The sequence below is a fragment of the Lissotriton helveticus genome, chromosome 2_2 (genome assembly GCF_964261635.1).
Source record: "Lissotriton helveticus chromosome 2_2, aLisHel1.1, whole genome shotgun sequence".
NCBI classification, from domain to species: Eukaryota; Metazoa; Chordata; class Amphibia; order Caudata; family Salamandridae; genus Lissotriton; species Lissotriton helveticus.
The window spans coordinates 384580432-384606224 of NC_136060.1; the positions used below are offsets into that span (position 1 = coordinate 384580432).

The window sequence follows — 25793 nt, forward strand, 5'->3', positions numbered from 1 at the left end:
AATGTGTCAGGAGAAGTGGCTAGCTTTGGCTGTCAGGATGCGTTTCTTATATTCTTTCCTAGAAGCAATATAAGTGAGTTTTTTGTCCGGACAGTATTTCGATCGCCACTGTCTCTCCAGTTGGCGCAGCGCCAATTTCTGATTTTTAAGCTCAGAGGAGAACCATCTCGGTGCGTCAGTTCAACGGATTGATTTTAGCCTGGTAACGGGAGCATGCTTATCGCTGGCGTTCATTAGCCATTTGGATACATTCGCTTCTGTAGCCTCAATGTCTGTCCCCCGAGACGGGACAGTATCTGATAGCATACAGACAAAATATTCTTCATTTACAGTATTCCATTTCCTAGCAAAGCCACCTTTTGTCGTGCTTGGTTTCTCAGTGAGCGGGAATCTGAGTATAAATTTCAGCAGGTGGTGATCAGACCAACAGCAAGGTGCAATGATAGGGGTGGAAGTGGTCATACCGTTAGTCCAAACTTTATCCAGAGTGTGCCCTTTCTGGTGGGTAGGGGACAGTACTTTTTGAGTAAAGTTTAGGTTCATAAGAAAGTCCGTCACTTCTGCCGAGTGTGGACCTTCATGAGGGTCTTTGTACCAATAATTAAAGTCTCCTACAAGCAGGACTTTAGCATGATCGGTTACAAGTTTCGCCATCTGATCACTAAGTGCTAAAGGAAAGGAAGGCATCTTATTGGGAGGCCTATAAAGTAAAAAGGAATCATGAGGAGATTTGAGCTTTAATACAATGTTCTCTGTGTCTTTAAAAGAAAGGCTAGGTAGGGGACAAAACCTAAAATCAGTATGAATAATGGCTGCCATACCCCCTCCTTGTTTATCTGATGAGCGATTAACGTGGATAATGTAGTAGTTGTTAGGAACATATCAGGGCCGGAGTCATCAGTGAGCCATGTCTCAGTTAGCAAAAGGATGCTGGGTTTATCCGAGATCAACAAAGAGAAAATGTCTAACTGATGTTTAACAAGGGAGCAGGTGTTAAGATAGTAGATTGTTAGGGGCGTGGTTACTGACTCAACCTTTTTCTGTGAGAGACTCTCAGGGGTTGTGAACGTCTGTATTTCTGGAAATCAGATCCGATTAGTCAGGATTTCATGTACGGAGAGAAGTGACAGGGTGTCACTAGTGGGATGCAGATCGATAGAATGTAGGCATTTAAGCATTTCCGAGGTGTAGGTGGCACAATGGGCATTATAGCTAGCCCCTGGGCGCAGCTGCGCGCATCCACTGCGCTCCTGCATGGCGTGTTGCATTTAGAGTCGTATCCCCGCCCTCAGCTCCGCCCTCTTGCAGCGTGATTGGCTGCTACCAGGGGAGTCTCCAGGGGAAACGAGAGACCCGGAACAAGGCAAGAGTATCGTTTGCAAAGTTTGTGGCATTCTAAAGCTCTCGTGACTTATGCATGCGTTCCCCAGAGAATACCTTGAAGTCCATACATCCAGCGTGGCTGCGCAATCAAACAGACAAAACGAACCCCCCCCAACATCCCCCTACGCCCCCACCCCATACCTTTCCAACATGGAAGTATCTGTCACGGTCGGATAGGAGCCAAGTCCCCAACTGGGAGATAGGTACCAAACCTTCCAATGGATCCCCAACTGATCCCCCATAACCGTAGGTCTCACCCCCTCCCGCCCACCCCTACGTGACTGGGTACCCAGCCCCATATGCGTGCCTATTTGGACAACAGGATACAGTCACCAGAGTTCCAGTCCCTGTTGAGCCTGGGGATCAGTCCACTGATGCCTGCCTCTCCGACGACAAGCCTTGCTGCCTGAGGGCAGAGCCGGACAAAGAGCGACGCCTTGATCTCGATCTCCTGTTGCCCTGTCGTGGACCTCGGCAGCACCTGCGAGCCACCTCACTCGACGATGAGTCCAAATCTCAGCCCGGTGGTGTATGAACCTGTACTTTTACTGTTTCATCGGTCCACATGAAGACTTCCTCAGGAGAGTCAAAGAACAAGGTGCGAGATCGGTATATCACCCTCAGGCGGGCAGGGTATAACAGTGCATATTGGATCGTAAGGTCACAGAGGCGAGCTTTGGCCGCCCGAAAGGACTGTCACTGCTGCTGCACCAGGCGCGTATAGTCTGGGAAAATAAGGATCTTCGCATTGTCATATGTGAGGGACTCCACACCTCCAAGACCCCGGCTCACGTCACGTCAGAGAGCCCCGTCAGAGAGACCCACTGATATTATACGGGTCTCTGATACAGGGGCTGACTGTGATGCACGTCCTAAGACAGGATATTCAATCAGGATGTTGGATGGCTGGTCGGAGAGTGCTCAAGCCGCGACCGCCATCTTCGCCGGTCAAGCCACGCCCCCGTATTAAATTGTTTTTAATTGGTTTCCACGCATTTTGGGTGATGTTTTGACTCTCCACAATTGTGAGAAGCTGTAGTTTGCAATACGTTTTGATTCTATACATTGTTCTCAGGACATCCTTTATATCATTCCCAGTCCTGAAGAGTCGGAGTACACTGTTTCTCTGAAGAAACATATGTCGGCTGGCTGTTATCTTTCTGTTTGATGACCAATTAAAGAATTCAAGAACAACAACTTGGTTTGGGTCCATTTGCTTCTACATTATGTCGACTCGATGTACTACTAGACTGTATGAGTGCACGGAACTGTTGCTCTATTCGATTGTGCTAGGATTCTCCTCACAGATTAAGGGGTTGTAGGGTTTCCCCTTCCAGGTTAGCACCATACCAAATTGTTTCCAACTTCACACCACACCACCGGACCACTGGCGATTGGAGAATGAGGGCTGCGGCCTCCCAGGCATGGCAGAGAGGGGGAGTCGTCCTCACACTGAGGACTGGAGTGCAAAGGACACACAATTGATGGACGTAATGCAGAACAAATCAAAACATTCACCCGCAGTCAACAGATTTGGGTTAAATCCATGGATTGTGCCCAGGCCCCCTCGAGGCTGAAGTGAGGCGGCCAGACCCCGACGCGCTCTGGCTTCCCCAGTTCCCTCCTATCCTGCACTTCCTGGTGCTGTTGTGTGGTCTAGACATCTCCTGGCGGCTGCCGAGATCTGGGTGTGTCCTAAGAGGAGCGACCTGGACTTCTGGACGCATGAGGTCCCCTCGGGGACTGAGACATTAACAGGCTGGCTGCCCTGAGAATACAGAGACTGTTGCTGAGAAATCGCTGGGGCGCATTCCCGCGGCCTCATAGGACTACGGTAAGCGGGCGGTGGGCCCGGGACACACCATTTGATGCATGCTGCAGGAGAGGTGGACAAAGGGGACCTTCTTGACCTGCCCCCAGCTGGGCGTGTACTGGATCCCTGGCATTGCAGGGGGCCATATTGCAGAGCCCCGTGGCTTAGTAGATGAGTAGAATGGACAGAGGCCTGGCGGTGCCCACTCTACCCCACAGGTGAAGGCAAGGGGAAGTAGGCGGCAGTCAGATAAAAGCTCATTGGGTGGGGTGAGGTAACTGGGTCTACAGCTGTGTAGCACCTACCCCACAAGATATACCGACTGGCTGCCACAGATAAACCACACAATTGTATTGACACGGATCACTGAAATAATATCGAGGGACAGAATATCGACCATCAAAAATATCGTTGACAAAATATCGACAGTCAAAATATCGAGTTTCTATCTACAAACAGGTAAGTACAAAAATATCGAGTTAAAAATATCGTTTACAAAAATATAGTTGTAAAAAATATCGTATTTACTAAAAACAGTGTTAAATTAAATTAATAATAATAATTAATTACTAAAATATACTTTAAATTACTTAAATTAACTTATAATAATTAAATAATTAATGAAAGTTAAATAAATATTTTTTTATTTCATATTTATTAAAACATATATATATAGTAACAAAATATAATAAAATAATACCCAAAAACTGAAAACTGACCCTGAACCCTAAAAATACCCCTTTACCCAAAAACCCAAAACTGACCCTGAACCCTAAAAATACCCCTTTACCCAAAAACTTAAAACTGACCCTTAACCCTAAAAATACCCCTTTACCCAAAAACTAAAAACTGACCCTGAACCCTAAAAATACCCCTTTACCCAAAAACTGAAAACTGACCCTGAACCCTAAAAATACCCCTTTACCCAAAAACTGAAAACTGACCCTGAACCCTAAAAATACCCCTTTACCCGAAAACTGACCCTGAACCCTAAAAATACCCCTTTACCCAAAAACCCAAAACTGACCCTGAACCCTAAAAATACCCCTTTACCCAAAAACCCAAAACTGACCCTGAACCCTAAAAATAAAAACAATTTTTTTACTATCTATATTATATACTTACATATTTTCACTTTCTATATTATTTACAGTCGATATTACTTCACTTACCTTAAAAACGATATTTTGGCTGTCTATATTCTGTCCTGTCGATATTTTGTCCAAACGATATTTTTGACTCGATATTCTGTCCAAACGATATTTTGGAGTCGATATTATGTCTGTGCACCTATTGACACGGAGCACCCCATGGCCTGAGGGGTGAGGGTTTGCCTTTGCACCCCCCATTCTCCCCGCTCTGGTGGAAGTGGGCTTCCGGCAATTTTGAGACCTGTGTAAGAAGACATGGACGAGGGGAAAGAGAGGATTCCCCTCCCGGGTTCATTATTTATATTCCTTTTTATATTGCCCCATTTTCATTCGTCTCAATCATGGACAAAGTTACACACACCCCGGAAGTGGTATACCTCTCACCCGGTTGTACTAGCACTTTGATTCCAGGAAGTGAGGCGGGTTTTCGGGCACAGAGATTAGACACAGGTGACCTTACTTATGGATGATAGTGTATAAACCATAGCAATAGGCAGCCCAACGCCTAGACACTGGATATTACTAGGGAAGAGACCTACGCAGGATCGCTCAGCACTTCACAGTAAGTGATAGAAGTTGAATGCAGGAGGGACCGCTAGGCGAACAAGGGAATCTTAGATTCATCATTCTTACCCTTTTTATGGTAGACCGCATTTGAAGGTAATGTACCCTCAATATATGGGGCTCTGAAGTAGTGGGTTTGAATATAACTAGGTGAATCATTAGAGGTTAAATTAGGGAATGTAAATTCAGTCCTACAAATTAATTGTTAGTGGACTGCTGAATTTTTTATCTAACTCCAGATAGGGAGGGACTCGGACTTATACATTAATAATTTTATCATCGAGTTTAGATACAAGTATGATAGTCACATTATGTTGTCTCCTGAATAGGAAGTTCTACCCTAAATACCACCGGGAGGATACAACTGTACGACCTCCGATTTAGCTGAGAGGACGTTTGAAGCCGGCTGAGAGAAAGCGTGACTATTAACTTCATACCAGCAGTGCTTCCTCTGAAGGTAATTCTACTTTGAATCCATGGCACGCTTAAATCAAGTTAGCCACTGGAATTTGGGCAGATATATGTTACATATATATTTTTTATTCTGTCCATGCAGGGGAGATTTTATCAGTATCCTTCTGAGACGGAATTTGAAAAGAAATTTTAACCTGAGTGTTCCGGATTAGCAAAATAATTCTAACCAGACATTTGGCATCAATGACAAACTATAATATGGAAGGTGCCTCTCTCCTCTGATTAAAAGGTGAGGTGTAACGTGGCATCCTGTTCTAGGGCTTGAAAGGGTTCTGATGGAAGGTAATGCAAGTAGAGTAGAATGTGTTGTGACTTCCAGGAGAGTATGGTGTTAAGGTGTGATAAGATTGTACCATACAAACATGGAATATTGCTTTGACACGTGCCCCAGAGGGAGGGAATAAATTGGAGTCTTTTAAAGTGGGTCTGTCCTGTGGGGTACTATAATGTTGTTTAAGGCATTGATCTGAAAGCTGTCTCCAATAGGGAGATTGAGTGGTAGTTCTCAACAATTGTTTACTTCTGTGGGGTACCATTATTCTTATTTCTTATTTTTAGTTTACAATTGTGCCTGATATAAAAAAAATGTGAACGCAGAGTTGATTCTTATAGTTAAAGGCTTGTCTTAAAAAATTTAGTCAGACTTTCTGAGGTTCAACATATGTTATAAACTTTTAGTTTTAAAGAAATTGCTAGATAGTGTTGTAATTGTCAGGGTAGGATTGAATCTTTGCTTCATGTTTTAAAGACCATGAATAATGTATTATTGTTACGTGCTAAAACAGGTTTTGTCCCTATTCTTCTAGACACCATTACACTCCACCCCACCCCCTTTTTGGAGGCATTGATCTGAAAGCTGTCTCCAATAGGGAGATTGAGTGGTAGTTCTCAACAATTGTTTACTTCTGTGGGGTACCATTATTCTTATTTCTTATTTTTAGTTTACAATTGTGCCTGATATAAAAAAAATTGAACGCGGAGTTGATTCTTATAGTTAAAGGCTTGTCTTAAAAAATTTAGTCAGACTTTCTGAGGTTCAACATATGTTATAAACTTTTAGTTTTAAAGAAATTGCTAGATAGTGTTGTAATTGTCAGGGTAGGACTGAATCTTTGCTTCATGTTTTAAAGACCATGAATAATGTATTATTGTTACTTGCTAAAACAGGTTTTGTCCCTATTCTTCTAGACACCATTACACTCCACCCCACCCCCTTTTTGGAGGCACAGTCATCCTGGTGTGTCTGGTGATTGGGTGTGTACCAGCCCCCCCAGAGGGCACTGCATATGGGATAAACAATCCCGCTGTAGAAACGTCTGAACTAGATTTGACAAGACTGGTGGTAGTGTACTCCCCTATGTCGGCTCCACCCGACATAGGTCTGTCTCCTACGCCCTAGAGGATGGCCCATTCTTGATGTCTCCTCTTGGGATCCTGATTGTTCGTGCCGCATCCCATATCGGATCGCAGTGAGGGTCAGGTGGGTCAGTTGCAGTGTCTGTCCCATCGTCAGTGAGGTCGGTGTACTCTGATTCATCGCCACCAACATTGCCAAGGACAAGGCTCCGCCAGGTGCCTAACAGAACACTATGGACAAATATACTCAACCTGAGGAGCCGTTTTCAGTCTCAGGGGCAGGCGGCCAAGATGCCCTGACCCCGGACAACACTGTTCTTCTGACGACTATTACAGAGTCATGAGATTGCAAAGATTAGTGTGGTGGGCACCGAGGTTAATCTCCAAGGTCAAGACCTGCTGTATGCTGCTGAGAGGACCACTTAGGCAAGGGGTAGGGTCTCTGGGGTCGAGGACTCTATTCATTCTTTGCAACAGACTGTGATGAAACTCATGGCAGTGATCAAGGAACTGGCTGCAAGATTCTAGGATGCTGTAGGTGGGGCCTGCCCCAATAATCTTTGATTAGTCTGCTTCCCATAGGGATGTGAGTGCTCATCGATGGAATGTTTCCTTGATCATTGGCTCCTTACACTGATGCCCGGGAGGTTCTCTCCTCCTGCTTCATGATTAAGCACACCCATAGGGTTTTGGTGCGACATCTCCCTATTTGGGCACAGCCTAGGCCGGTAAGTGCTAATATCCTTAATTCTATCGAGATACTTTACTTAAATTTGCCCGGTGCCAGGACAAACTTGTGTATCAGTCGCACAGCCAATTATGATCTTCTCAGATTACACTAGGATAGTCAATTATCAATCAATTAAACTTTATTCGGTTGTATCAAACAGCCATAAAAGCATAGTATACTTGCAAATACATAAAAACACAGTTTAAAAATGTGATCTTCAGGGTAAAGTGTCTTAAGGGTAACAAGTTCACTGTGGCGTCATGCAATTTCGGCAATTTTCTTAATAACAGGAAAAAAGTAATTACAGTAATTTTTAGGTTGAGGCTCCGGAGAACAACACTTCAACACGACTGTATATAAAGTGCGTGGTGCTTAGATGAGAAAATTATGTTAATTTTAAGATCAGCAATTAAACAATTAAAAAAACAGCAATTGTTTGCTGCAACATGTTAAATACAAATAAAATCTAATAAAATCATATCAAACTTTAACAGTAAGAACAGGTCGTAATAAAAATAAGCACCCCATGTCAGTCCAAGTCTTGTCTATGCCTAACGACTAAGCTCAGGAATTTTGCTATCGATTTAGTGAAACACTCTGCGTCCAAAAATTGCAGGGCGAGAAAGGCGGGACGGAACTTTCGTAGGCCCATGATTTTTAAAATCGGTATGAGCCAGCGTCTCCTTGATTCATGGTAGAATTTACAAAACAATATTGTATGAATCGTTGATTGAGGGGAGGTATCGTCGCAGGGACAGGGTTGTAAGAACTTTGCCCAATTATTAGTTGTAGGAAAACTGACCAAATGATGACAAATATCTAGCCTGAACCTAGTTAATAAGAATCTTTGATAACCTGAAAAGTTGAAAGTTAGGTATGGCTGGACCGTCATGGTTGTTTGAATTAGTAGTGATTGTTGAACTGTCACTTTAGTTACCTCACTAGGCAGCCTCAGGGATTCTAGATGAGCTAAACAAGCTTTTTTGAACAGTTTTCTCGGCAAAACAGCAATTGAAGCGGGGGAATGATAGTATTGTAGCATCCCCATGTCATTGAAGAATTTCCTAATATATGCAATCCATCCAATCTCATGGGCATTGTCTAAGTAGATGCAATCCTGTATGTACCTTTGGCAGAGAATAGTTTCACTACTAGACCAAATGCGGTGCCATAAAAGAAGGGGTTGGATTTTGATTATATCTGTTAAATAAGACAGGCCCACTTCCAAATGGCATGCATATGTCGATGTGACCTGCGGGACTGCGAGTAGAAATCTTACAAAACTGTTTTCTACCCTTTGGACCGCTTCAACCTTCCCATATCCCCACATGCCAGCCCCGTAAATTACAGTAGCTAAGCATTTTGCCCTATAGATCTCTATAAGCTCGGCCGTAGTGTGGAAAAGTAAATTTTGCCATGTTCTGTGTCACTACGTGTCATCCATCATATGTTATGTGTGCATGATCAATATGCATATGTTATTCCCCATGTCCGATTCAAGACGCAATTATAGTTGTGTCCTCCTCTAGTATGCCAGTTTCCAGTCCTCGTGAATACTACGAATCAGGCCTATGTAAAGTAATGTTGCCACGTTTCTCAGTGTGCACGTTATTTCATTATAAAGCCCCCGTTTCCAGGCCTCAACAGGGCCCGGACATCAGATTTAGCTCCTGTCTCCTGAGCCTCGCTGAGGAGCGATCCAGCCCCCACCTGTATCCTCGACCTTTCACTTACTTCCTGCCTCGCAGTGCCCGGTGCAGCTTGGCTCTGCCTCTGAGTCTGCCAAGACTATGTTGTGATTCCAGCTATCAGTTTAGTCCTCCTTCTCTGCATTCCTAAGCTACTGAACTGCATCAATAGTTTCCGTCATTGTCTAGCCTATGCGGCTCCATGTTAAGAGAAATACTGTATTTAATGGTCATTTAATATTCTTCATCACGCACTACATGTAGAATAAATGCATGCTCTAGTCTTAGAGTCAGTTAGCTTTTCCCCTCATGACTTCTAGTTTGTATCAACATGTTCCCTAAACATCAGATACTAGATAGGGTTTAGGTACATGTCGCTCCGACCCTCCAGACTTCAGTCTCTGCTCCTAGCACAGAGTTCATAGCCCCCAGCTTCTCCTCGTAACACGTCATTGCCAGTTTGCGCGCACCACCAGGTTAGAGGTCCCGGCTCCTTAGGTAGCCCCCTCCTATGTTTCCGCCCATTCATGACATATTCTGTTACGTTTGTATCACATGTCTGAGTTACACCTTCTTTTTACTCTTATCTTTCGCGACTGCTACGCATCACCGCTTCTGCTCCACCCTCTGCTACGCCTACTGCAATGTAATGCTATGTGTTTGCGCTATGTATATATGCTCATGTATTGTTATTAAAGACCAGCGCGCTCATCCCAGATCCAGCCCCAGCAGCTGCTGGGCCCTGTCATCCTATTCCTATGCAGGTTGTCCTGTTCCTGTCCTTATGCTGTATTAAACCTGCAAAACTCCTACTACCTCGAATCTTGACTCTTATTTATTGAGCTATCTGTTATTCATTCATTCATTCAAAAATAGATCCGGTATTATTTATTTATATACCACATAATGGCGCCCGAACAGGGACTTGCCCTTTCCCCACGCGTCGGTGAAGCCACGCCGACCCCCTGACCCTCTGCAGTCGTGACGGAACTCCCCTGCGCAGAGGCAGATATTTCTGCTCAAGTATCCCTCAGGCCCACGGAGGAGACGGAGGAGGCGGTCCAGCATCCAGACGAGACGGTGGAGGAACGCGGCGAGTCCCGACCAGAGCCCAAGCCAAGAGTCCAAGGTCCGAGGTATCCGGAGGTCCACCCGTAACTGAAGTCCGAAGTCCGAAGTTCGTCGTCATCGTCGTAGCAGTCCAGTCCAGTCCGAGGCCTCCCGTTCTTGCTGCCCGGTGAGTACCGTTACTGGGGTGGTATCTAGACAGGGTCAATTTGATTGACTCTGGTCTGTGGGTTGGTGGTACACAGTCCCACAAACGAAGTGTTCACTTCGGTGGATGCGGGTCCTGACGTGTCTCTTTAAGAGACCGGTAAGTTTCGTACTGTTTCAGCAGTGCATCTAGTTTCTGTTCTAGTCAGTTCTGTTCTCGAGAAATTTCAAGTATTTTCAGGTGGTATTCTGTTCGAACTGTTATTTTAAATGTCCGTCATGTATTTTAATGTTGTGGTATGAGTGCGACGTGATTTCGTGTTTTCATTGTGTATTGTATTATGTCCAGATTATAGTCCAGTCATGCCGCTCTTCTCAAAATTACGTCAGTTAAAAACTAGAAAGGGTCTGCTGGAAGCAGCAGTTCCCGTCCCGCCTAGGGACAGTCCAGGTCACTTTATGTATCAGAAACATGGCATAAGTGCCATATTGTATCTAGATTTATGGGTAGAATATACCAAACAGTTAGAAGAAAAGTATAGATGGCCCGTATCGGGTACATGGGATGCCGAATGCATCATGCGAGTAGAGGAGGCATTATGGAAAAAGAAAGCCAGACAATCACAGAAAGATGCCATCGAGTTATGGCGCAAAGAAGCTCATAAAAGAACCGAAAAAGAAATCAGAAAGTCAGAACTAAGTAGAGAATCCCAAGAACGAGCCCAAGAAAGAGAATTAATCGAGATAGGTGAACGAGTTAGAACTGAGCAATCAGACAGACAGAGGAATGCCCTCATTAAGGGTATGTATCCTCTTCTTGCTGAGGGCTTGCCAAAAGCGACCCCAGAGGCATCCAGTAATTTCCCGCCACCGTTAGTTCCGACCAAGCTACGTCACAAACCGACCGCAGCTGTTATTTTTATTTCGTCCTATCTGGACGACACAGTCCCCGAATATGCAAATCCTGTTCGCGCTCCGCCAGTCCCTGTAAATCAGGTAATTCCTGCTCCTCCAGACACCGGGGTGCCCTTAACAGCCCCCCCGGGTCAGCCCGCCATACAAGTCCAGCCCACGTTACAATTACCGACCCTGCCAGGACGAAAAGCATCAGTTGATGATTCTAGTTTAGGGGCCGCAGGAGGAGGTCTTCCTCAAACTCCGCCGCCATACAAGCGTTTATCAGCACTCGAATTACATGCTCAAGCATCACAGCGTACTCCTAAGAGTAATAAGTCTGTTGCAGAGATCAGGCAAACCCTTGGCGAATGTGTCTATGACCCAGTTCCAGGCGAGTTTAATATGGTTTTATATTCCGTACGCGTAAGGAGAGTGACCGAGTATCTAGTCACCCTGCCGAATATGAAAGAAGACCTAGACAGGATATATCGTTTCATCCGTACAGGGGATGACCCACAAAGTATTAGAGATGCCATGTCTCAAAGGAAAGCCGAGATTCAGCGCATGATATTAAAGTTCTTAATTAACTGTCTAATAAGAGAACAAGATTACCTGTCTAAAGACCCGGAAGAAATGAAAACTCTAACAAAGTGGAGTGATAATATAGCCGAAGGAAAGCACAATACCATTGGTGCCATGGAAAGTATGTACAAGAAAATTCGTAGAGAGATAATAAAGATACACGAACAGCGTAAAGCAGCACAAGTAAGCGAGAAAGAAAGTACCTCTGATCCTGAAGAGGAAGACGACGAGAATACTGCCAGAATAGCGTATGTAGGAAAACCTAGATTTCCAGATCGCCATTTACGTCTAGAACACAAGTCTATTTTCCATCATCCAGCACCAGAACAAGGTTCCCTAGAACAAGTATTTCAAGCTACCGATCACATTCTGAAATCACGAATCGGTTATAGTGAGTTAAGTACTATGCATGAACAGGAACTAGTGCGATCAGCAGTCAGATGGATTACTGATTCTACCACTTTTCCAGACGAAATAGTGGCACAAATGTTTCTGAAAATGCCCCCAGCCGAGCAGCGACTGGTGGGTATGTATATGATTCAGCACCTCATTACTCTGTATGAGAGTCAACATTCTGATCCAGGCCCGTTACATGATATCTTGAACGAGTTACTCCAGTACAAATGGAGAGGTCTAGGTACCGATTTAATTAGTGTCATTCTAGAACAGCGCCACAAATATAGAACATTCTTGAACCCGCATTTTGTTCATGTCTCACCCCCAGAAAGTAAATCATTCTACATAGACAGACAGAATCCGTTACGAGAAGTCCACCCAGTCAGAGGAGCGGGTGGCGAAATGCAGCGAGTGTTTGTATACACTCCGATCACAAAGATGGAACTCCTCGAAATGAAGAAATTAATTCCCTGTCATGACAAAGATCCAGCAGGGTTCCATAGAGAATTAAAAGACATGCTCCGTATGGGAGAATACACTTACCCAGATATCATTAAAATGTTAAAGGTTCTGCTGCCCGCAGGGGTGTATGAAAAGCTAAAGGAAAAAGAATGGGAGGTGGGAGAGAAAAAGATAGATTGGGCAGTCCTAGAAGCAGAAGATAAGATACGTGTACCAGGTACTGGTCTTGGAGAGAAATGTAAAGAGTTACCAGAATTATTAATTCAAGTTTTACCCAGATTATTAACAACGAGAAAAGAAGACTGGGATGCAATCTCAGCCTGTAAACAGAAACAAGATGAAGATATTAGTGATTTTTATTCTAGGTTTGAAAAGTGCTTTAGTATCAACAGTGGTCTCAAGACAAGTAGTGAGTCATACCCTCACCTTTTCGTTACTAAATTAGTCGAGAATTCAAGCCCACAAGTTAAAAATCGAGTTCTGAAAGTCGAAAGCACCTGGCAAGCTAATACTCCGTCCCAGATGCTCCAGATGCTCCAGTACCACCAGAATAGAATCAGAGAAGAACAAGAACACGAGAGAAAACGTATGAAAGACACGAAAATGAAAGTACTAGTTGCACAATCTGTTCCTCAAGACAGTCAGAAGAGGGGTCCGAATCAAGCCAGTCATCCTGCAGCACCCGTTAAAGGGAACTGCAATTATTGTAAACAACCAGGTCATTTTATAAATGAGTGTGCAGTTCTGAAACACAACATAGCTACTGGTAAGACTAAAGAAAGACCACGTCCGCCTAGACAGGAACAAGTTTCACAGACTCCTCAGTCACAGAATGCACCACAGACAGTTACAGCACCGCAGCCTATTGCTGCAACACAGCATGTTACATCGCAGATGTACCAGTATGCACAGTCTGAGTATCCAGAGTACCAGCCATATTCATGAAACAGCCTAGAGAGGGAGGTAGGCTTGCCTCTCATCGAGATACCTGTAGATCAAGAAGGTCCCTATGTTCACAGTCAAGTATTAGGGAAAGACAGAAAGTTTTTGATTGATACAGGGGCAAGTAGGACCACAATTAGTCATGCCGAAGTTCCAGGGGCTCCGCTCTCAGGCTCAAGAAATGTTTCCCTTGGATTTTCAGGAAAGCCTATCGTTAATGAGATTTCAAAGCCAGTCACTCTAGAAGTAGGTCCATTGTCCCGCACTACTGATCTGTTACTTACTAAGTCATGTCCAGAAAATCTATTAGGCATTAAAACACTGAAAGAGTTAGGTGCAGTTATATGTTGTTCCCCAGAGGGAATACGTCTGTTCCTACGTGACTTTAAGGGTCACTATGTATTACGAGATTTTGATTCAAGACTGTCTAAGGTTCCGCAGCATTTATGGGCGCAAGGTCCAACTGATGTAGGTTACATGCAAATCACACCCCATCGTGTGACCCTGAAACCAGGTGTAGTGTTACCACGAATCAGGCAGTATAGATTGCCACCTGAGGCTGTAGCAGCCTTATCCAAAATTATAGACGAGCTCATGGCTCAAGGAGTAGTTGTAGAAACTGACTCCAATGTATGCAATTCTCCGATCATTCCAGTCATGAAACGTACTGATCCAAATGCACCCCCAGTATATCGATTAGTGATTGATTTACGAGAGCTTAACAAATGTATTATTCCGCAGTACCCAGTTGTCCCAGATATCTCTTCCCTATTGACAGCTATTGATTCCGAAGCCACGTTCTTCACTGTCATAGACCTCAAGAATGCATTTTTTAGTGTTCCCATTCATCCAGACAGCCAGTTTCTTTTCGGATTCTGTTTAAATGGAAGGAGCTATATGTTCACACGCGCTCCTCAAGGTTTCACAGAAAGTCCTAGTATTTACAGTCAAGCACTCAAGAGACAACTAGACAATATTCACATGCCAACTGACACTGCCCTGCTCCAGTATGTCGATGACCTACTGATCACAGCCCGTTCTGAACGTGACTGCGAGCGTGCGTCACTTACAGTCTTGTATTTCCTAGCCGAGATGGGGCACAAGGTATCCCCTTCGAAGCTTCAATTCTGTGTCCAGCAAGTGGTCTACTTAGGACACTTACTGTCCAAGAGGGGTAGGCAGTTGACACCAGACCGTATCCAGTTAATAGCGAGTCTTCCTCAGCCCAGGACCCAGAAGGAGGTACGTGCCTTTATCGGCCTCACTTCTTACTGCAGACAATGGATTCCTCAGTATGCATTTCTAGCCAAGCCACTGATACAGTTAACGACACAGGAGGCAGCCGTATCGACTGTCCTCCCTTGGACATCTGAACATACACTTAGTTTCAACGAGTTAAAGAAAGCCCTATGCCAAGCTCCAGTTCTAGCTACACCGAACTACAGTAAGCCTTTTACACTTTTCGTTACTGAACGTGAAGGTACAGCATTATCTGTTCTTACACAAGATCAAGCAGGACAATACAAGCCCTGTGCTTATTTTTCGAGCACACTAGATCCTGTAGCCCAGGCTCTGCCTGCGTGCCTCAAGTCAGTTGCAGCCACAGCACTAGCTATCAGACAAAGTGATTCCATAGTCTTAGGACATACCTTGACAGTACAAGTCCCACACTCCGTGGAAGTTCTTTTAAACCGAACACAAACTCAGCACTTGACAATTGCACGTTTAACAGGTTATGAATTGACACTGTTTCAGCCACACATAGAAATTAGACGCTGCAACGTTCTGAACCCTGCTACACTGTTACCATCAGCTAGTTCAAATCCTGCCGCACACGACTGTGTGGAAGTAGTCAACATTACGACAAAGCCAAGACAAGACCTGACAGACATTCCGTTACCAGATCCTGACCTGACACTTTATGTGGATGGTTCATGTATGAGAACTAGTACAGGAGAACTAGTCGCCGCGTATGCAGTGACTACTGACACCGAAGTTATTGAAACACACCGTATTGATACTCTGTCCGCTCAAGCAGCAGAGCTAGTTGCTCTGACACAAGCCTGTATACACGCCAAGAACCTGAAAGTTAATGTTTACACAGATTCACGTTACGCATTTGGAGTTGTACACGACTTTGGAGTGCTCTGGCAGGAGAGAGGTTTCATGACTTCTCATGGAACCAAGATTCAGCATGGTTTCCTTATTCAAGCTCTGTTAGATGCCATACATTTACCGACATCCATTGCTATCATGAAATGCAAAGCACATACGAAAGTTACTGACATTATTTCCCAAGGTAATGATCTAGCAGATCGCACAGCCAAGCTTACAGCACAGACTCCAGACATTCAAGTTAATCCGACACAGACACATACTCCAGATCCGACTACATGTATGACAGTTAAGGACCCTACTCAAGATGTCATAGATATCCAATTACATGCTACTCCCGATGAAATCAAGAAATGGTCTGAACAAGGAGGGGTCCAGACAGATCAAGGATGGTTAACAAAGGGTAGGACCGCATGGTTTCTCCCCGACTCTATGGTTCAAGTCATCATTAATACCGCACATAGTCCAGCACATTTAGGAGAAAAAGCAATGTTAGACAGTATCCAGAACATATGGTTCAACAAGCATTTACGAGCTGCAGCTAAGCAGAAAGTCCGTACCTGTATGATATGTTGTCAGTTTAATCCAGGTAAAAGTGTCCCGGTGGAACAAGGGGGATTCCAGCCTCCTGACCACCCTTTTGAGGTCCTCCAGATGGATTATATTCAGATGGAGCGATGTCGAGGTTTCAAGTATGTCCTTGTAGTTGTATGCGCTTTGTCCAGATGGACAGAAGCATATCCAGTCCCAGATTACACAGCCGCGACCACTGCCAAGCAGTTGGTTCGTGAGTTTTTCCCTCGATATGGACTCCCTAGAGTCGTATATTCTGATAACGGTCAGCCATTCTCATCTGAGTTGATGAAGCACGTTTCCCTGTTGTTAGGGTACCAGTGGAAGTTTCATTGTGTACGCCATCCTGAAGCAGCCGGTCTAGTCGAGAGACATAATCAGACTCTGAAAATCCGAATTGCCAAAATATGTAAAGATAAGGGTGTGGACTGGCTAGTAGCTCTGCCAGTTGCTTTGTTTTATATGCGCATGGTCGCACATTCCAGATCAGATCTGTCCCCGTATGAGGTCGTATTCGGCCGCCCCCCTAACATGTGGGGTACTCCTAGACCCCGAAGTATTACTGATGTTTCATGTAATATGCTGACAGATTACCTAGCTTCCTTGATGTCTGCCCTCAACTCATGTCGTTCACAGGTTGCCGCCACATTTCCAGACAATACCGAGGTGGCACCGCATGAAATCGTTCCAGGTTCGATGGTGCTCGTACGTAACTTCGACAGATCAAGTCCGCTGGAGCCACGTTGGAAGGAGCCCCGTCAGGTCCTCCTCACCACCCGCACAGCTGTGAAATTGGAAGGACGCCGCGGCTGGGTGCACCTTTCGCACGTCAAGAAATTCTACGGATTGAAACCGGTCTCTAAGAACATTTCCCAGGATATCAAGACTTGTCAAAACATTGTTCCTAAGGACTGTCCCGCAAATGACATTGATACAACCCCTCCCCTGTTAGAGAAAACTCCGCAACAGGAGTATAAACAGAAATTAAGGTCTAGTAAAATAAGTCAGCCAGTTTGATTGTCTAAGTCCTCCCCTAGGTGAAACGGTTAGACTGTTTCTGACATGTATAAAATAGACCCCCATAGTGAGAGAGTCAGTCAAAACTCAAACCGATGTATCGTTTTTCTAAGTTTCATATTATTTCTCAGCCTTTTGATTTCCTGCACTAGTTACGCATTTTTCCTGTGTTTTCCAGTTCCTCATGTAAATAAGCCTTCTAATGTTACAGTAGAGCACACGTTTAGTGATCTGCCTCCTCACGAATATTCATACCGCCTCGCTATGCGTAACAATACATTTATCCGCATGTTGCATTATTCACACCAGACCAGCAATGCCACTAATTGTTGGGTGTGTGGTCGACTCCCCCCTTTCCAGACCCCGAAGGGAGTTCTGCCACTTTTTCCTTATCCATTTTCACATAATGGTTCGTGTGGAGCATGGTCCACGTTAACGTCATCCTCAACAGATATGTCTTTTCTTAACAGTACATGTTTCCCAGACAAGCAAGGTTTCCCCCACAGAACAGGTTTAGATCTAGAAAATGAAGTGTACAATTTAGGTAACTATTCGTCGAATTTTATGGTCCTGAATGTTCAGTCTGATACTACTCCAGACTCACCTGCTATTTCAGTATTACCAGTCAAAGGCGAATTATGTGTCCGTAATTATGGTTCTGTACACGTAGGACATAGTGATTGTACTACTATTATCCAGTATAGTGACAGTGGGAAATCTATTTTTAAAGCTTCACGTCATTCTTATTTTGTTTGTGGTCAAACTGCATATGTTCGTCTGCCCCTCGATTGGGAGGGAACCTGTTACATTGCCTTCCTACTGCCACCTGTTTTTCTAGCCCCACCTGACTACCATAGGAATTCCTTCCTAGTACATACTAGACACAAGAGAAACCTCCCGATTGTCGATTATACTGAAACTGCTGCAGAGCAATTCATTGATATTGATAAAGGTGTTTTCCCATATTTAGGTACAGTTGTAAATAGTAAGCTAATTCGTAGGTTAACAAGAACCCTTGAAGCTGTAGTAGATGAGACTGCCTCCGCTCTAGGTAACTTAACCGAAGAGCAATCCTTCATGAGAATTGTTGTGCTCCAGAATCGTCTCGTCCTTGACGTCATACTGGCCGATAGGGGCGGGGCCTGTAGAGTCATCGGATCCAGTTGTTGCATTTTTATTCCAAATAACGCGCCGTCTGTTTATTCAGCTATAACCAGACTTCATAAAATTGCCCATCTGTTACACCAAGATCCAGGCACCTGGACATGGTCCGGTTGGTTCTGGAATATAATTTCCGCATGGGGATGGAAAGTCCTGTCCTTTCTAGGTATCGCAGTAGCGATCATATTCAGCTGCTGCCTCTGTATACAATGTGGCCCTGCGGTTTGCGGCATGTGTGCTACCTCTTGTATTCCTAGTCCCAAGCCCCGTTCTAAATCTCGTTCCAAGACAATTCGAGATGAACAAATGGTACTGTATGAAATGATAGATGGTATCATGAATATTGATGTTTCCTGATGGAAACGTAGTGTCAAGGAGGGAATGTGGAAAAGTAAATTTTGCCATGTTCTGTGTCACTACGTGTCATCCATCATATGTTATGTGTGCATGATCAATATGCATATGTTATTCCCCATGTCCGATTCAAGACGCAATTATAGTTGTGTCCTCCTCTAGTATGCCAGTTTCCAGTCCTCGTGAATACTACGAATCAGGCCTATGTAAAGTAATGTTGCCACGTTTCTCAGTGTGCACGTTATTTCATTATAAAGCCCCCGTTTCCAGGCCTCAACAGGGCCCGGACATCAGATTTAGCTCCTGTCTCCTGAGCCTCGCTGAGGAGCGATCCAGCCCCCACCTGTATCCTCGACCTTTCACTTACTTCCTGCCTCGCAGTGCCCGGTGCAGCTTGGCTCTGCCTCTGAGTCTGCCAAGACTATGTTGTGATTCCAGCTATCAGTTTAGTCCTCCTTCTCTGCATTCCTAAGCTACTGAACTGCATCAATAGTTTCCGTCATTGTCTAGCCTATGCGGCTCCATGTTAAGAGAAATACTGTATTTAATGGTCATTTAATATTCTTCATCACGCACTACATGTAGAATAAATGCATGCTCTAGTCTTAGAGTCAGTTAGCTTTTCCCCTCATGACTTCTAGTTTGTATCAACATGTTCCCTAAACATCAGATACTAGATAGGGTTTAGGTACATGTCGCTCCGACCCTCCAGACTTCAGTCTCTGCTCCTAGCACAGAGTTCATAGCCCCCAGCTTCTCCTCGTAACACGTCATTGCCAGTTTGCGCGCACCACCAGGTTAGAGGTCCCGGCTCCTTAGGTAGCCCCCTCCTATGTTTCCGCCCATTCATGACATATTCTGTTACGTTTGTATCACATGTCTGAGTTACACCTTCTTTTTACTCTTATCTTTCGCGACTGCTACGCATCACCGCTTCTGCTCCACCCTCTGCTACGCCTACTGCAATGTAATGCTATGTGTTTGCGCTATGTATATATGCTCATGTATTGTTATTAAAGACCAGCGCGCTCATCCCAGATCCAGCCCCAGCAGCTGCTGGGCCCTGTCATCCTATTCCTATGCAGGTTGTCCTGTTCCTGTCCTTATGCTGTATTAAACCTGCAAAACTCCTACTACCTCGAATCTTGACTCTTATTTATTGAGCTATCTGTTATTCATTCATTCATTCAAAAATAGATCCGGTATTATTTATTTATATACCACAGTAGGACGTCTACCCAATTTATTTGCAAAATTGACCAAAGCAACTGTCGCCCTCATAAAGGACAGCTTCCTAGACTCAATAGCGTACTTCCAGGTAGATTTATGATCGAAAACAATACCCAAGTACGGATAAGTAGTAGTGCTCTCGAGTTTTTGCTTATCAATGTAAATTGCCTTTATGTTCTTAATCTTAGAACCAGCGGACATAACGAAAGTTTTTTTAATATTGATCTTCAGGTCCAGGTTGGCCATAAAGGTACAATATCTCACAAGAGCTGGCTGTAGTTCCATGGGGGTACTGGCTAGGATCACGGCGTCATCCGCTTAGAGTAACACCGGTATTGGGCGTTTGTTAATAGTGGGGAGGTCCTGCCACCCTGTAACCATTGCTTGTTCCAGGCCGTAGAGGTTGAATAAAAACGGGGCCAGGACACAGTCCTGCCTTACTCCCATCTCTACTCTGAATGACTTTGTTAGTTCCCCTCCCACGCCATACCTGACTCTGAGTATAGCTCGCGCAGGAAAATTACGAGAGACTCCTCTACTCCCATGTCCGCTAAAATAGCCCACAGCTTAGTGTGGCTGACACAGTCAAAAGCTGCCGAAAGATCGACATACGCCATATATAGAGCCCCCCTTTCACATTTATGTATTTGCCAATTAAAAGAGACAAATTGAGGGCTTGCTCTGTGGTACCCAAACCCTCTCGTAACCCAAATTGCAGATCGGATAAAACTTTGTTATCGGACCACAACTACTGAAGACGCTCTAGGATAAAACGACCAGCAACTTTCCCAAGTGAGTCCAGCAATGAAATAGGCCGGTAACACGAGGGTAATTGGCGGTCCCCTTTTTTAAAAATGGGGACAAGAATTGATTGGGACTAAGAGTCAACGAGCCCCAGGGCACATGATGCTTGAAGAACCCTAGTTAAAATTGGGGACCATAGATCCATTTTAAATTTAAAAAGATCAATTGGAACCCCGTCGGGGCCTGGTGCCTTTCCATTCCTGCTAGCCAACATTGCGAGCTTGACCTCCTCATGGGATATATTTATGGCTAACGGGAAGGGATTCAGCTTTGGGCTGGAGCTAGCCAAAACTGGGGTAGTTTGCGTTGCGATTAGTGGGAGGCCGAATATCCGCTCAAAATATTCCACCCACAGGTGCTCATCAATCGCATCATCAAAACTGGGGATAGCCTTTGAGTCTGATAGAAATGGTGACTTAAAGAGCTCCCAGAAGGAGGCGTATCCCTCAGGGTCCAAGATTTGTGCAATTGATCCCAGAGATCCTTTTTCAAATTCTCCTTTCTGCATTTTAAGGCCTGGTTATAAGTCTTCCTGAGAGTAACGTTTTCCTTTGAGTCTCTATCCTTTTCGTGTAAGGCTACTTTCAGATTCTGATAGGCATTTGTGCAAGTACTATCAAACCATCCATTAGATCTGAACTTACTAGTTTTCAGTTTAACAAATAGAATTTCCTTTATTGATTTTAATAGTGTTGCAAAATTAGACATAACGCCCTCATTGGTGGTAGCAGGATCGAGACATTTGTCGATCATTATCTTGAATTTCTGACTAATCTCACAGTGACATCCAATGGATTCACTTTTTCCCACTTGAGTGAGTAACCATTTATTTTATCTAGTAACAGGTTGTTTTGACCAAGAATCCTCATGATATCATATCTGGGACATTTCTGTGGAATTTGTAATGTGATACTATTGGGATAATGGTCGCTAATGGTGATGTCGTGGATCTTACAGTTCAATATTTGGGATCCGGCTTTGGAGGACATAAAAATAAAATCAATTATACTTAGCCTTCCTCTGCCATTAAAGGTCGGAATAAGAGGTACGGTAGGATTTACCATATCATTAACGAGGGCAAGGTCTAAGCCACAAAAAGTTTCGTTCAAGCAGTCCCCAGCTAGAGTGTGAGGGAAATGGGTTACTGGATTGTCGTGTTCATCCACAATGCCACAAAGTGTATTTACACTATGTTTACATAGGATTTGATTAAAATCCCCTCCCCAGATTATTACCACTTCCATAGTGGCTTTGTTTAATAGATCATGGAGGATGAAAGATATGTCTTTTATGGTTTTTATTAGATCGTCTGTGGGAAGATTATTGTAGTAATTCACCATTAGAAGAGTGTTAGTTTTACTCTGGTGTAGTATTTGGAAATGTATTTCCATTTTAATGGGAATTATTTTCGTGATCTGCAAAGTGTTGGACACAAAGATGGTGAGTCCACCTTTTGCTCTGCCAGAGGGTGATGGTCGGGCGGGGGAAAAGTATGTTTTATAACCCTCTATATGTATTTCAGATGTCGCCCATGTTTCTTGCAGGCACAAAATACTGAAATGATGGACAAAATCAAGCCAGATGTCATTCACCACGTTAGCACGCAAGCCAGCAACGTTCCAATATAATATTTTCAGGGAGGGTTTTTTCTGATTGATTAAATTTTCAGAGTCTAGGCCCATACTTTCTTCATGGTGACAAAACTGGGCCATAGTGGGCAAAGTCTCTTCACTGTCAGTGATGCCTTGCTCCAAGTTGACTAGATGTTCAGTAGGGGTATAGGTGTTAGACTTTGCATTAGTAATCGAGCCCGCGGACTCAAGTCAGTCTACCCTCTCCAGCTCAGAGAGCTTGTCAAAGTAGTTAAAAGTCGGGATGTTATATCTAGGTCTAGTCCCCTCCAGCAGTTCCATATTCAAACCACTGACGCACGGCTGTTGGTGGTGGTGGTGGTGGTGGGGGGGGGCATTGGGGATAGAAAAAACACAAGTCTTTAGTGTGAATTCCACTTTCAACAAAGTGAATGGGCCAGTTACATATGTGGTGGACCACCCGTCTGTCCCTAAAATTGATGACAATGCAGTCCCCCGGAAGATCTTTTCTTCTGCGACCCACCCAACTTAATCTCCTGGTAAATAGGATTTCCCCGCTGACGTTTAACGGGAGTGGCCTGTTGTTATTTAGCCAGTAGGCGACTTTGTCTCTTAGCTCGGGGTAGGTGTCTGATTTTTCTTGTCCTAACTCCGGGACACCAGCTAACACTACAGTGTATGGAGCTGATTGTGGAGGTAGGTCAATGTGAGGGAATATCCTCTTTGTTTTTGGAGCTATGGGTAAGTCCTTGCCTAAATTGATGTTTTTATTCTCCTGTCCTACATGTTCTGTGGCCTTAAGCGAACCACCCTCACTTATTTGCACACCCTCGCCTTCAGCCTCCCTCAGAGGAAACCTACCATTCTTCTCAGTGTGATTCATTCGTTGGGCAGCTATGGGTCTGGGGCAGTTGGTGACTGGGTTATATTATTGGAAACACTATTTTGGGCTCTGGGACGCGTTTGGGGTTCCAGGGCCTTGTTTTGTAAACCATCCGCAAGTTGCCTTAGGGTATTAGAGCTAGATAGTGCTACTTGCTCTAAGTTATCGATCTTTTCACAAATCCGCTTTACCCTTTCAAAAAGAGGGGCCATTAGGGATTTCGTGAGGTGTTCGACTTTGTCCATTGTGTAAGGAGAATAATAAAGGGGGAACAGGTTTTTCTACTGTTAAAACATTAAGTGAGGGGGTACTAGTCGGCCTAAGGATCGAGGGTAAAGGATCTTCTGGCTGTTTAAGACCATTTTTGGGTATTTTGGGGGTTTTATCTATTTTTGCGTTTTTTGGGCATCTTCCCCTCTGTCTGGTCCCACCGCGTTTCCTTTTATTTACAGAGCCCTGCCCTTGGGCTGTTACCACTGATTTTGCATTTGCTTTGGGTTTTGTTGGAAGAAGCATTAGTGACTCATTGGATGTAATATCTAGGACTAAATCCAGGATTGAGTCAGTATTGCTATTCTCCCTGATGATATTTAAGTTTGGAGACGCCTCGATTGAACGACCTGTTCTAGTTCCCCCACTGGTCCCAACATTGGATGTTTGACTCCCATGTATCGTTGGGTAAGTGGCTGTTGCTATGAGGCCTAAGGAAGAACGTTTATTAAAAAGAGGTTCCAAAGAAAGGCGATGCTCAGCAACGGTGTTTCCTTTTCCAGCGCAGATCTGGCCCTGGTTATGAACTGGTCCAGGGTGCCAGTAACGTTCCCCCCTTTATGTGACACTAGGATAGTCAAGCAGCAGAGGTGTAGGAAGGTGGCTCTGTATCTACTATACCAAAGTGAGGTATAGTGTGCTCAGAGTCCAGGGAGTCCTCAGATGTATAGCAGAGGCTAAATAAGTTAGGTACCAACAGCTCTCCTTGTGGTTGTGTTGGCAAGCAGTTAGGCTTATCCAGAGGGTGTGTTAAGCGTTTATTGTAATCAAGGACTGGTTACACACACTCAGAGACGGACCAACTAGGTTAGTGTAAAAAAAGGTATACTTTTGTCTTATTTTAGAACCAAGGAGGACTTGGCACAGGTAAGTAAAATATACTCTCAAATGTAAGACTGTTCAAGGAAATGCAGTTACAATTGATTTTGCAATTGTTATAGGTTTGTATATGCTTTACAAACAGTTTAAATTACACAGTAATTACTTTTTAGTTACTTCTGGACTACTTTGAGTGCTGGGGCTGGTATACCTAGATACCACCCCTTAGGATCTCACAATACAAGGTAAGTAAGGCTTTTTATAAATTTTCAGTTTAGTTCTATTTTCGCCATACAAACATCAGTTCAACACTTAGAACATTTTAGGCCCAAAATATTTTACCATGGCTTCCTAAGGGAGCGGTTTCTCAGGTAAGTACACAACTTATGAGTGAGAATTTTGGGGTTTAGGACCAAGGTCTAGATGGGCACTCGAGTTACACCACCAGCGGCAATGCGGCAACCGGGGAACAGTGCAGGGGTTCAATGTTAGTCAATGGGGCTAAGAGGGCCTTCAGTTAGGGACTGCTAGCAAGCTGGCCACTCGTGTGTGGGAACCAAGCTCAAAGGGCTAAGGTCAGCACGGCAGGGACCAATGACCAATACAGGGGCTGCAACACCAGCGGCACTGGTGAGGCCGGGTGCAGGGTGCAAAACAGGCATTGGGGACCCCAGTGCTTTTCAATAGAGACCTTCCGTTTTGCGGTGTTGCTGCAGGCTAGGGCAGGGAGACTTCCTGAAGGCGACCACCAGCTGGATAGGTAAGTTGGGATCATGAGGGATGCCTGGACACTGTTGGTTAGGCCACCCAAGGCTGTGGGGCGTCGGGTGCAAGGGTGCCTTCTGTCGTTGGGTTTTCTTACCAGCTCCGGTTGCGGTCAGGGGGACCCTTCATGTTGAGGCTGCAGGTGTCATCCTGAGGCTTGGGGGAATTCGAGAATCACCAGATCCTAGGTCAGGATCACTGGGGAGACCTCCTTGTGCGGTTGGGTCACTTGAACTCGGGCCGTGGGCATCTGGTGCGGAATTGCTGAGTCACTGGAATCCGAATTCTGTGGGTGAGTCTTTGCTTGAGCAAATCCGGTGCTTACGGGAGACAGAGTTTGTAAGAGGGGTGCAGGGCAGGTCTGCCGGGCTCTGGGGTTTGCTGGCTGCTGGACTCACCACGGTTCTTGTTGTAGGCAGGTCATAGATGGGACAGGCTGGTAGGGCTGGAGCCAAAGCAGTTGGTGTCTCGTTCTGCCTGGGTCAGCACGTCTCTCCGGTCCTTCTTTCTTCCTCAATCTGAGGAGGCAAGGGTCAGGGTTGCCCCTCAATACTGAA

At 44.7% G+C, this 25793-nt stretch overlaps 1 long non-coding RNA gene across 1 annotated transcript in view; it reads left to right on the top strand.

Moving 5' to 3' along the window:
- The first annotated feature begins 5269 nt into the window (after positions 1-5269).
- Positions 5270-25793, top strand: part of LOC144821487 (uncharacterized) — a 39466-nt gene continuing 18942 nt past the window's right edge. The window contains exons 1-2 of the long non-coding RNA XR_013608368.1: positions 5270-5368; positions 5468-5614. This is a non-coding gene — a long non-coding RNA (uncharacterized LOC144821487). The remainder of the gene's footprint in view (positions 5369-5467; positions 5615-25793) is intronic.